The sequence below is a fragment of the Diadema antillarum genome, unplaced genomic scaffold, assembly GCF_040938485.1.
Source record: "Diadema antillarum isolate AM-2024a unplaced genomic scaffold, OU_Dant_1.0 seq00000041_RagTag, whole genome shotgun sequence".
NCBI lineage: Eukaryota > Metazoa > Echinodermata > Echinoidea > Diadematoida > Diadematidae > Diadema > Diadema antillarum.
This window is the reverse complement of record NW_027271153.1, coordinates 2,095,553-2,109,134: the sequence shown is the minus strand read 5'-3', so window position 1 is coordinate 2,109,134 and position 13,582 is coordinate 2,095,553.

Here is a 13,582-nt window from a genome sequence, read left to right as displayed (position 1 = left end):
TGTCGTTGTCACTGAAGACGCTCTTGTAGTTGTTTGATTTTGTTTCATTTAAACTCGAATGCCATAGTCTTAATGTTGCATGTGGTGTGATTCTATTGAATGTCATTCAACAGAGATGCCAGTATGATGACCGTATTGAAGCACAACTACTTAAAACATAATTAGGATCACATGTAATTCACTTTGGAATTCTGCTTGTTTCGTGAAATATAAAAAAAAAATTATATAAGTTTTGTAATTTTTTAATGACACACTGTCACAAAAAAAGGCAACCCATATGCATTCTTAAGATAGCTACTGCGGGTTGAATGATAATTTCGACAATTTTGGTAATTATTGTTTTATTTCTGATATTCCAATAGATTATGAAAAGGACTTACGAGGTTTGTTCAGCAGGCATGGAGTTCAAGTACTTGTTGTCAACTTGTGAACCCAACTTCTCTTTTTTTTTTATAGAGAAATTCCTTTGTTTTCTTTCCGTTAAAATAACAAAGCAAGCTTAGCAGTGGATGCTTAAAACTGTGAGTTGGGCGGCTCATATTACTTTGGTCCACTTTCGTGTTTTATCATCTAGTCGTGGATTTGCTCGGATGCAGTGACATTTAAGATTTACTCAGACACTTCTCATGAGATTCCAGTATAACGGTTTGATGACGTGCGGAATATTTGTTTTTGAAATAATAGACGTCAAAAAAATATAAACCCCTCGGAGCTGGAAATGTCCCTGTTAATTCCCCTATATGCCACAGGAGGGTGCGAGGGCGTATCAAGAAATCCCAAATAAAATATGCAAAGTGCGTATCAGGGAGATTGTGCTCAAGGCTTGGCTAAGCTTAAGGAACGGGAACGTCAACAGTAAACGAAAAGTCCTTTGGACTTTGTACTTAATGGCATGGAAAGGGCGTGGTGTCTCCGTTGCTGAGGATCCATTTCTCCGTCTTTTCGCAAAAATCTCGTTGCCAGCGGTCAAAACCGTGTCTAGCACATGGAATTTGCGATTTCTGGGAGATTCAATAGAGGTTTGATTTTGTTTATTAAAGTAAACGGATCTGCAAATGTTATCGTTTTGAGGGACAACATCGTTGCTTGGGTGTTTGGTTTCCAGAAAAGGAGGGCAGTTCGCTATTGTTTACACCAAGGCCATAAAGCTCGTTCTAGGAAAGACATCCATCCATTCTATTTCCCATCTTAAATGTCAACCATGTTTGCGTGTTCCTTCTGAACAATAATCAACTGTCGTCACGACAGTTAATTTTGAGTGTTTTCACAGAATGTGATTCCGTTTAAAAACACACACGGGCAAAACAAAACAGAAATAACTTCCTTGATAATTAGTCTACTGGATCGCCTCAGTGGTAGTAAAGAAGTGACAAGGCATCAACAATCCCGTAATTGGACAGCTTCACTTAATTAAAACTTATGATAATATACTTTCTTCCATTATCCCTTAATACCTTTTTCTTATTATTATTGACATTCACCTTTAAACATCATGTTTTTTTCCCCGAGAGTGGTTAAATCCTCGGAACTTTCGGATGTACCACCCCCCCCCCTTCGTTTGAAACCGAGTTCCACGTGTGACTCATTAGATCTTGCATTCAAACAATGTCGTTTGCAATACGCAGTGTTATACGAAAGCCCTGAAAATGAAATGAAATGCGAATATGGATTTATTGTGCATTTCTCCCTGTTTCACATTTCAAGGACATAATTCCGTGTCTTTTTTTCACTGAAACTCTTAGAAGTAGGTGAGAGAATGTTTTGTTCTGTTGTCACTGAATGTCACAGAGATGTTGAAATCCTGGCGGCAGTTAAGCCGTTTATTTGCAGGGTGCAGACCTGGGTAATGATTAGCGCCATCTACGACGACAAATGCTCTCAATGATTATGGCTGCAGTTATTCCTTTCGCGAGATCACATCGTTTGCTTGGGACAGTATTTGACGTTTGAAAGCGGACAGGATTTTACCAAACAGCGCTCTCTAAGTCCACGAGCAAAAAGACATAGGTTCAATGCGTATATGTATGATTTCACTTTGACCTTTCTAGATTTTCTTATTCCTTGCTCCTTCTTTTGTTCTTTTTTCCTCCCTTCCCTCTGAAACTCTTGGCATTTTCCATGCTATGTTTTGCTCTTTTCTTTCAATTATCATAGTAGTATTGGTACTTGTTATTATTAGTATTATCATTATCATTATGATTATTACTAATAGTGGTAGTAGTAGTAGGATCTTCATTATTGTTATTACTATTATTATCATTTATTCATTTATTTATTCATTCATTCATTTTTCCATACAATTGCAAGATCATAATATTGTACATACATGAATGAGATGTTACACAATTGAACATACTTGCCAGAATTTCGGAGTGATATTTTTTCAAATACATTTTTATCATGTGACTATTTGCCTAAGGTAAAGCCTGGGGGAAATAGGTAAGCATCAATCATTTGAATGATTTAAAATTGTGCTTTCCTTGATCTTTAACAGCTAAAATTAAACACCAAGGAGTGTAAAAAAAAGATTCATGAGAAAGACGGATCATGGTTTCCAATTAAAGAAAAAACGTAACAATCAGGTAATCGTTTTGCCGAATATGATATAATTACATGTATTTGAAACATCTTTCTTTTTTTTTCTTACAATTCTATACATGAAAACAGGTTAGCGCGGATTACAGGTTTGATTTCTGCTGGTTCTTTTTTTTAGACATGTTTGTTAGAAGCATAAATCAGCAGTTGTGATCTTACAAATTCCATTTATAGAGAAGAAGACAAATTGAAGAAAACTCACCCCCCCCCCTGTATTTGCCAGAATGTTAGAATGTGCTGATTATGACGGTGCCATAGACGAGAATCCATTGTGTAGTAAGATCTGTCTAATAGTGCTTGTTCTGTTGACAGAATTCAAGTGATGGATTTCGGAGCTAAACGAATTAAGAATGAAACATGAATAAATTGATAGAATTTTGTGTATTTCTCTTTTAAATGATTTCATGAACATTGCTAACGATCATTTCCCCCGCGGCGCATAATCTCGTTTTGGAAATGTCATCCCGGTAATGATTCTCACCCTATTTCCTCCAATGATGACGTTTGTCACTGCCTTTTGACGTCATTTTTTTTTCTATCTCGAGTCAAGCAGACGTTCTATGAGACTTCATGCAATTATTTGCCTTACTCACAATGCATGTCTTTACAAGAACGTTCTCGTATATAATTTTGTCTTTAACGACAACGAGTGTTTTCTAAAATGAAGCATTGTTCTGACCGGAAACAATTTCGGAGTCAGCTGTATCAGTGATGATCCCATTTTGTCTCATCTGCAGCTTCCCATTTCAATTTTCCGCTTCATTATTTTGATACCATTCGCGACGATTTCTATAATGAGACCAAAAAAAAAATTGCAGCGAAAGCTGTTATCCCAACAAGAAAAAAATCGTAATTATCTTCACGTTATTACTTTTCAATTTCAATTTCAATTTCAATTTATTTTCATATTTCTCGATGAAAAAGTACATCAAATATAACAAAATTAAATGAAGTACATGATATCCAGCTGGAGACATACATAAAATATTGCAAATATATAAAACATATAGTGGTCGATCTATGAAGTTTGGAATCTGTGAATGAATGTTAAAGAAATATGAAGGAACCTAGTTAAAAGTGAGCTTGTTGAGCGTAGGTCCCACTTAAAGTCCAGTTAAAGCTTATTACTTTAGTTATTACTTTTGTTCGAAAGAAAAAAATGTCTGAACTTGAATAAACACTATCGGCCTTAATTAATTGCAACGCAACTTTGCCATGGAGATAATACGGGACTGGGGAGAAAACAGCTGTGTTCCAATACAAAGACAAGTCTCAATGACATCATTATTGCCCATTACTATGATATGTGTGTTTATTTCTGTATTTTTCTTTTTGAGACATCCATCATTATCATGCATGTGCTTAATTTGCAAGAATCCTTCATTTTTCCCTTTTCCTTCCGAAATGGAAATAAGTGTATAGTTGACTTTCAGATTTCACTGCATTTTGTTTAAGAACTTTAAAGATGATCATGATAATTATACCGTGAATTTATCATGTAGATACATTTTTCATACAGCTGTACCGTTTATTCATATGATTTTCATAGGAAATGTAGAAAAAAAAACACTGAAAATCAAGCTGAAACTTAAACAAATTGCAATAAAAGTACACCTCACCCCCTACAAAAAATGTCACAAGGGCATGAAATTCTAGCTAAGTCTGGAGGGCAGTTATTTCAATAATGTTCTATCTACACGGGACACAATCAATGCACCAATTCACACTACTATTTTTCTTGAACAATGTTTTGGAATTAGCTAAAGCTAATCAAAATCAAAGTGAAGTGCCACCAGTGCTTAATTCAACATTAACTGTAAAATAAACTCTGGACGTTTATGGAACTTGAATATAAACTTCCGACGTTCACTGTTTTGATGTTGTACTGCGTCAATTACTTGAAGTAATCAAATCATCGGCGCGGAGTCTCCCATTTACCTGCACACGGCTTTAAAATTTGATAATCTTTCTTCTGAAATAAAAAAGAATTAGAAAATTACGAGGCGCATTGTCATCAGAACGAAAAGGCACCAAAACCAAGCAATGATGCCTTACAGTGGGGACAGAGTTGTTCTAAAATTTCGACCGATATTTTCACAAAACTGAAATTTGGGGGTAACAACATAATCGCCTTATTAAACTAACTTTTACTATTTCATTAACTTGTCAAAAGCAATAATTAAAATAATCAAATTTTTCAGGTTTTTCGTCCAGTTTCCGGAATTTTCTCACCTTACGTTTGATTGATCTCAATTTCTTTGTTTAAATCAACGTGAACATGAATCAGCATGCTACTTTGATAACCTTATATTAATCATGAATAAATATATAATCATAACAATATGAATAACAATGGTAATGGTAGCAAAAATGATAATTACATGTATCAGACATATACATATATATATACACGGATATTGTGTACAATACATCGAAATCGGAATTCGACGTGAATAGCAAATGGAATGCTACAGTACGTTATAGGACTACGCGTACTTACATCCTCCCGACTATCCGACTATCGGTATGCCTTTTTCCCGCAGGCAGTGGCCACATTTTCAGAGTTTTTTAGTTCATGTTGCATGCTCCAATCGATGGCATTATAAATTCTATCTGGGTGGATTCTACGTGTGTCACGAAGCCGGCGGGCGTCGATCCATCATGCGCCCCGCTAATATCCCATCACGACTCTACGGGCGTCGAGATCGTTTAGGAGTTCGTCGAGAGATGTCAAGTTCAGTCGGTCCTCTATTAAAGGGAACAATGGCACGAACCATGATGGTTTCATTCGCAATAGATAGATTTCCATATGTATGTGCCTAAGGATTTTGAAAAAAGTGTGTGTGTGTGTGTGTGCTGTGTGTTGTGTGCGCGCGCATGTGTGTGTGTTATTTCTTTCGTTCCTTTGCAAAGGTCATTTTATGCAGATGGTATTTATTTCGGGAAACCTACTTTTGATTTGGGCTGCTTTCACGCTCAGCATTTGGATCCTGTTTCTCCAATGGAGTGAAGTCTTTTAGCGCGATGTATACTACTACAATGCAAGAAATTTCGGATCACATTTTCCCCCTCTGTTGGAGGGGAAACCACCAGCTGTGGAAATTGTGCCGATATGACAAAAATCAAAGCATGTCTGGATTGATGATAGTCGGAAGGACAAGACCCTGTTAACTGTGTCTTTTCTCTCTTTTTATTTTTGCTAAGCGTTGTTTTTGTTGTTCTTTTTTCTCCACTTTTTATGTCAGGTGCCTGCGACCTCGTCTCATACACTGATCGTGACGCCGTATCGTCTGGTATTTGCTCCCTGTGACGTCAACAATGCCTTCTGGCACCTGGCTCTGATCATGATTCGATATTTAATGCATTGCACCATTTTTCCATCTCTCTCTCTCCACTATCTCTCATTTTCTCTCTCTCTTCTCTCCCTTTTTTCTCTCCTATATATCTCTATCTCACTCCTCTCTCTTTTCTGTTTCTTTCTCTCTCTCTCTCTCTCTCTCTCTCTCTCTCCGTATATATATATATATATATATATATATATATATATATATATATACGATTCTCTCTGTGTCTCTTTCGGTTTGATTTCGTTTCCTCTTGATTTTTCTGGGCTCGGAATATATCTCAAGGACTCTTGCTTCCATAATATGCACACTTCTGGCTTGCATATAGAACTGGAGAAAGATAAAACGCCTGGTTACTGTCCTGAAGATTGCAAAAAGATAAAAATAATTTTGAGGATGCGATAGTTATTGGTAATCTAAGCTGGCGGGAGGCTACCGTTTTAAACAAGCATGCGTCACACAGGGGTGAAACTCTTACCTCTCTTCAATCTCAGTCCGTCCATCGAAGGTGTAACCATATATCTTGACAACAACCACTTTTAAGAGTGAAGAACAGACCGAACTTGCGAATTAGTGGATATATGTTATATTGCGGTCTTGCAAGATCTCATAAGTAGATAGTTTCTCTGGTCGACAAAATGAGAACTGAACGAGGCCAAGAATTACGATTGTCCTCCCCTCCCCGAAAATGGCAAGTTTTTTTAGAGACGGAAATTGACAAGTTTCGAAACTAACCATCAAGCACCATCTAAATTGCGTCCTTAGAAAAGTCCATCTAATAGCAATGGTTGGGCTTTGATGATAGAGTTTGAAAAAAAAGAAACGAAAAATGATGATTTTGACTTGCTGAAATAGCTGCAACAACAAATATTAAGTGAACAAGAAATGCGTGGGAAACACATTATTTTACTCAATGCCATCTATCTACTTGCAAATTTCTTTCAATGCATAATCATAGATCCGTCTCGAATTAACATAGAAAATGTTGTGCAATAAAAGAAAGAGTTGGGCAAATGCACATGTCGGGTATTTTTCGTTACTTCATTTAATTCATACAAACAGAATGCCGGCTATCGAGGTCTGTATTGCTCAAGGAACCAGTTTTTGTGATGTTATTCCCTTCACCATGGGCATGCAATTTTACTATTTCGTGCTTCTTTTTTCTTGCTATTCTATCTAGATGCTCGTTCATTGTCATGTCTGTGACATTTAGCGGTGGATTCTGATAATCCATGACCGTGATTGTTACAGATGACTTGCCTGAGTGACTGGCACGTGTGTTATTGCGTCAAGGCTCCACACAATGAATTTCCCTCTGTCACGCTCTACACACAACTTCGAGCAATTTTTTTTTGGGGGGGGGGGGGGGGATGGTTAGGGGCTGAACATGAACTCAATTGACATGATCTATGCTCTATCCAGTACGAAGTCTATGATAACGTAGTGGCATGGGATGATATCGTTTTCTAAAGCAATGAACCGATATTTAAAGTTTAATTGTGAATGCTGTCTTCCTCTTCTTCTTCTTCTTCTACTTCGTCTGTTTTTACATCAATTTCTTCCATACACTCATGAGAGAGTATTACAAGATCAATTGTTGACGAGTCGAATTAATCCTAATTGAATTTTAATCCATCCTATACGTCTTACTTTAAGTCTTACCTTCTTTAGATCAAAGCTGGTAAGTAAATAATGCACGAGTAGTTGCAATGATATACGTCAGCAAATGCTCAATAGATCGTGTTACAAATTTTCTGATCGTAATGTCCTCGAAACTATGTTTATATTTCTGTTTATGCGCCTAATATAGAAGGTCATCGTTTCACTAGGTTCTTTAGAATGTATATTTCTTTCGCCGGAATTCATTTTGCGTGCGTTGACTTTTCCCTCGTCATGAAATTCAGTCGGGCAAACCACAAGAATCCTGTGGCTGTTTTTCCCTTGGAATGAATACTGTATGAGTGGTGGTTTATTCAAGGGGACACCGGGCTCAGAGATACTCAAGAATATCGTACTTCTATAATACTATAGCAGCTGCATGCTTATGTATTCATCTAGTGGATAGCTTTTCCACCGTGTTTAGTGATTAGCAATACTATCCCAAGCTGCTATAAATTTTAATCCAACCCCAAGCCCTCCCCCCCCCCCGCCGGATTCCGTTTAACCCTTTGTGTCCTAGGAGTGATGATAAGCTATCACATACACACACACGCGCGTGCACACACACACACACACACACACACACACACACACACACACACATACACACATACTGTACACACTGTCCAAAGTCTCTGGCACACAAAGGATTAAGACCTGAACATCATTATTACTTTTTTTTTGACCATGTGAGGCAACAACCTCACTAAAAAAAAGTTCGACGTTTACATGCATAGATCCCTGAGCAGAAATATCTTAGCATCAGTTAGATTTGAAGCACACGCCAGGGTTTATCGTAAAGTGATCCATTTATTGTCTGTTGATCGAACAATGATGCAGAAAAAAAAACCGAGTTAAGGGAATATGCAACTGTGTGTGTGGGACTATTTCGATAATGTCAGCGTCATTATCGGATAAGCATTTGTGATGCAAGTGTTAACGTATTGTAGCCGTCATCTCGTCAGCCCGAGATGTCCTAGAGTCGCCTCACAATGAGCCAATTCGGTTTAAGATCTCATCATTTATATCAAAACAAAACAAAACAAAACAAATCACACACTCACTTAAAACAAAACAAAAAAAAAAAACCCCAGAAGTTACAACATGTAAACTTGCACTATTTTCTAGTTTCTTACCGTATAGGCTTTAATTATCTGAACCTCAAAGCTGTTTTAAGACTTGTCGACGGTCAATGACTTTACTTGACTTTGTGAAGCAGAGGAATTCTTCCCTTTCCTTGCGTTCACAGATAATATTATGCCCTATAGACTCGCCAGCTCCGCAGACTCTGAAATTTGTGATATATAAAGGGTGCTGCCGCGGTTGTTGTTGCTTGTGCTGTTGTTGTTGCTGTTGTTATCACAATGGTTTTGCACAGCTGCGAGTGGGCACAGACGGAGGCGGCCGCCGCGTTCAAATTGCCGATCGCCGGAATCAGTACTGTGCCCTTTTCAATGTCATAGTAAATAGGAAATCACACAGTCAGTAATTCCCACCCGAGTGTTTTCATCTTCCGCAGAGATTCCCCCAGTCTGCCCTCCTCGCCAAAAAAAAAAAAAGTATGGGAGAGCGGGAAAGAGATAGTGCGGGTAGGAAAGAGGGGGGAGAGATAGAAGAGAGGAACCCAACAGACAAACGGACAGAGGGAAGATGAATGGAAAAGGGAGGAAAGAATATGGGGATGAAGAGTAGAAAGAAAAGGGATTACATAGTGTGAAAGAGGGATACAAGAGAATAAAGAAACAACGAAAGAAGGAAAGAAAACGAAAGAAGGAAGGAAGAAAGGAAAGAGAAGATGGGATAGAGGCAGACAGCACAAGAGGAGGAGGAGGAGGAGGTGAGAGAACGAGGGTGAAAGGGTAGAGGAGATGGAGAAAGAAGGGGTAGGGGGAGGGAGGGGAAGGGAGAGTTTGTCCTGAGCAAGATTATGCATTTTGGGAGATGACTAGCCGACAGAAGATCAACTTTGTTGTTATTGTTTTCAGTACCAGAGCAGAATTTTGAGAAAAAGCATGACAACCTGCTGCGCCGACGCGCCGTTATGGGTTGACGAATCAGCCTTGGTCATCTGGCGGGGTCGCAGTCTCGTCTAGGTATAGAGGTACGGAGGATGAATCGATCACCGAGGCACTGCTTTGAGGCACGAAGCACACAAATTCGTGATCGTCGAGTACGTCTGGACACAGCTGTACAGAAAAATCGTTCCCCAATCTTCCGATCGATACACTGTTTTTGTGCACCGTCGTATGCCGTCCTGGCAAGATGTCCATGCCCAATGATATACCCCTCGCATTTTTTCCCAGTCATTCGTTGTTTCGTTGTTATTTTCCTGCTTTGTGCTTGCTTAAGACGTGTGGGTAAACACTTGAGGAGAGCTCATTTTGTAAGAACTTTTAAATGTCCTCACTTGAGCTTAGGTGTCTGTTTTCAATGCAATTTTTTTCGATCATCTACGTGAAAATGGTGACTGCTGGTCTAGTGCTCAAGTTTACTATTTCGCAAAAAAAAAACAACAACCAACAACAACAAAATAAAAACATCATGGTTATTTGTCGATGGCATTGGAGTGTATCAAAATAGTATCTAATGATCGAGGTGACATAACTCGGCGCTGGGAATGTCATATTTTGGTGGATTCGTTACAACTGCATACCAATGCACCCGCACGATGCACCATGATGGCGCCAGTCTCCTCTAGCCGTCCTTCTTATCGAAGCCATGGGCATCAGTGCTATGGCATATGTACACACAATTAAGACTGGTTCGACTTATACTCCAAGCACCAGGAAGCCAGAGACTGGTTTTCGGAGAGTGGTGAAAGCGTTTCTTTGGAAGTCATCGTGCAGGCTTGACCCAGAGTTCCGTGTTTGAGTGCATCACTTCTAAGGATAAACTATTCTCATTAAAAAGAGAGCAATGGACACAAAGAATAATATATGTGATTTTAAAGAGTTTTATCTCATACATCACAATTTTGACGAGGGGTCGTGGTTTGATTGTGATAACTTTTTTTTTAAAACATTAGTAATTTCTTTAACACTTTGCCATGTCAGGGCGGGTGTTCTATTGCTGTAGTTGTTGTTGTTGTTTCTCTTTGCTTTGTTTTGCTTCGTTCTTTTTCTTTCTTTGAGGTGGCTGTTTGTTAGTCAGCTAATGTATGTCTTCGGTAAGAACAGCTAATCTGTTATTTATGGTTCCGTTTACATCTTTATCGCGTGAAACCGGGCCCTCTTACAGACTGCATCACACTTTTTAAAAAAAATCTTAGACGATAAATGCAGAAGACATAGATTGTTTTTTTTTTCTGTCTGTTTTTATTATATCTATGTCTCATATAGGCTTACACTGTACTTCATATACCAGTTCCATAATGTGTACACAAAATTGTGGGGTTACCAGTAATATTGAAAATATACGCAGCTACTCAGTTGCCATGGTTTTGGGCAAAACAGAGAGAAAATTTGTGTGTGTTTTGGTGTGTATGTGCGTGTGCGTGTGCGTGTGCGCGCGCGAATGTGTGTGTGTGTGTGTGTGTGTGTGTGTGTGTGTGTGTGTATGTGTGAAAGCAAACTGTTCGTGTAATTTACAGTATGTAATGGTGATAAATACCATGCCAACGTCTACTTTTAACATGCCGTACATCCCATTTTATGTGGGACTTTTACAATTATTCCACAATAATCCACAATCATTACGGTTTTCATTACACCACAGACACAGATGATTGGCTTTGATATTAACGTCAACTACAAAAACTGCTTTTATCACCCATTGTCATCATCATTTGCAATACGCAGTGTGCCGGGAGAAAAAAAAGGACGATCATAATAAGAAAGACATGATGGAATTAGGACAACTGCAATACACGATTCGATTTGCGGAAAGGAAAGCGGTCAAGCTCCTGCGCAAAAGCTCCACCGCAAAGACTGTATGCGATGGCCTTGTCTTATTTTACGAGACTATGTTCACCACGTCAACAGGAACTGAAATATGACGTCATAACTGAGCTTTATGTAACTGCTCCCTCTCTCCCTCTTTACATGTGTGTGGCGGGTGTGTGTGTGTGTGTGTGTGTGTGTGTGTGTGTGTGTGTGTGTGTTGGGGGAAGTGGTTTGTATAGCTTAAAGGGAGAGTACAGTTTTGGTGGAGATGAGAATTGGGTTTTTAACTTTTTTTCGAGATACCAAGAAAACACTTATGATATAGTACAGAACATACCATTTTAAGAGGAATTCAAAGTTTATTTGACGAAGATCGGGTTTGGAATGACTGAAACATCAAAAAACAAAGTAAAACAAAGCGATCGTAATAAAGTGTGGGTCCCACACTTTATTAGAATCGCTCTTTTTTGATATCTCAGCCATTTCAAAACCAATTTTCATCAAATAAACGTTGAATTCCTCATAGAACTACATGCTCTTTCACATTTTATAAGAGGTTTCTCATTATCTCACCAAAAATGTTAGAAACCTGAAATTAGGTCTCAACCATAACTGTACAATCCCTTTAACCGCGTACATCATCGTCCAACTTCTTGCCGAGTCCATTTATTTTCATGATCTCATGCATCGATCAAATTAACATTTTTGCTCCGATACAGCTGTGATCTCTCTCTTGTCCCCGGAGATGGCTAATGAAGAGCCAAAAAACACCAGTGAGGAGGTGGTGAAGATGGAGGGGGTAACGGACAGGGGGGAACTGGGACTCCAATTGATGTTGGTCGATGTAACGTGAGAACAAAAAATACAAATACACGTGGTACTCAGATGAATGGTGCAAAAGAATTATAAGAAGCACATATATTTTGCTACATCAAAGCTGTTTACAAAAAGAAAAGTATATTCTAACCTTTTGGATTTCAGCGTATAACCTCCCAGCCCAACGCAGGCACGCAATAAGCACGATTAATAAAAGCAATGTATACACGTGAACTAGACACATTTCCACTTTCCACGCGAACACACACACACACACACACACACACACACTCTCTCTCTCTCTCTCTCTCTCTCTCTCTTTATATATTATATATTCCTCATAATATGAGAAATGTAATATATCCTCTATCTATCTATCTATCTATCTATATAATACTGCATCTCTTCTTCGTAATATGAGAAATATATAATTATATATATATATGTATATATATATATATATATATATATATATATATATATATATATCACACATAAGTATCTATAAATCTATTACCATGCTCTGTCTACCATGTTCTACATATGATTATATAATATGTGTGTGTGTGCGCGCGCGCGCGCACGCACGCTGTGTGTGTGAATGTGTGTGTATGACACGCCTCGACATTTTTAGTGCCCCCTTTCTTTATCATGACATGAATTTCTACTTGAAACCTCCCCTAAAAATCCCGCCGATTTTTACCTCCGCGTCTCCCCTGGGATTTAACTCGGCCTGCCACCAGATAAGGTTCGGCGGGTTCAAAATGACGCGCCACTGCCGTCTCCTATCGATCTGGTCCCCGGAAAAAAAAAAAGAGAGAAAAGAAAAAGAAAAACGTGTAACATAAATCCATGCGCTGGGTCAGCGTACCTCGCCCAGCTCCCAGCGCCTCCCGCTGACAAACTACCGTCTTCTTAGCAAAGGAAAGAGAAGGCAAGGATTCTTAGCAAAGGGAAAGAGAAGGCAAAACGATCAAGCGCATAATATGAATGATATTCTGCCATGCACCCATGCCTAAAGGCACTGATAGCTGTACTTCTAATCATCCGACCTGTCCGTTGTTAATCGGCCTGGTTGGTGGATTCGTCAGGTGTAGTAATAATTCACTGTCAAAACGACTGGTGTAGTTCTGAGGTCACTCATGGGACACTAGTTATATGATAACACTGTGTATTTATCCCAGCAGAACTGTATTTGAAGCGATTCTAATGATCGGTGACTGGAGTTTCAGCACGGGTTGCCATCTTCAATACGAACACGAAAGTGACGGGCTTATGATTACGTTT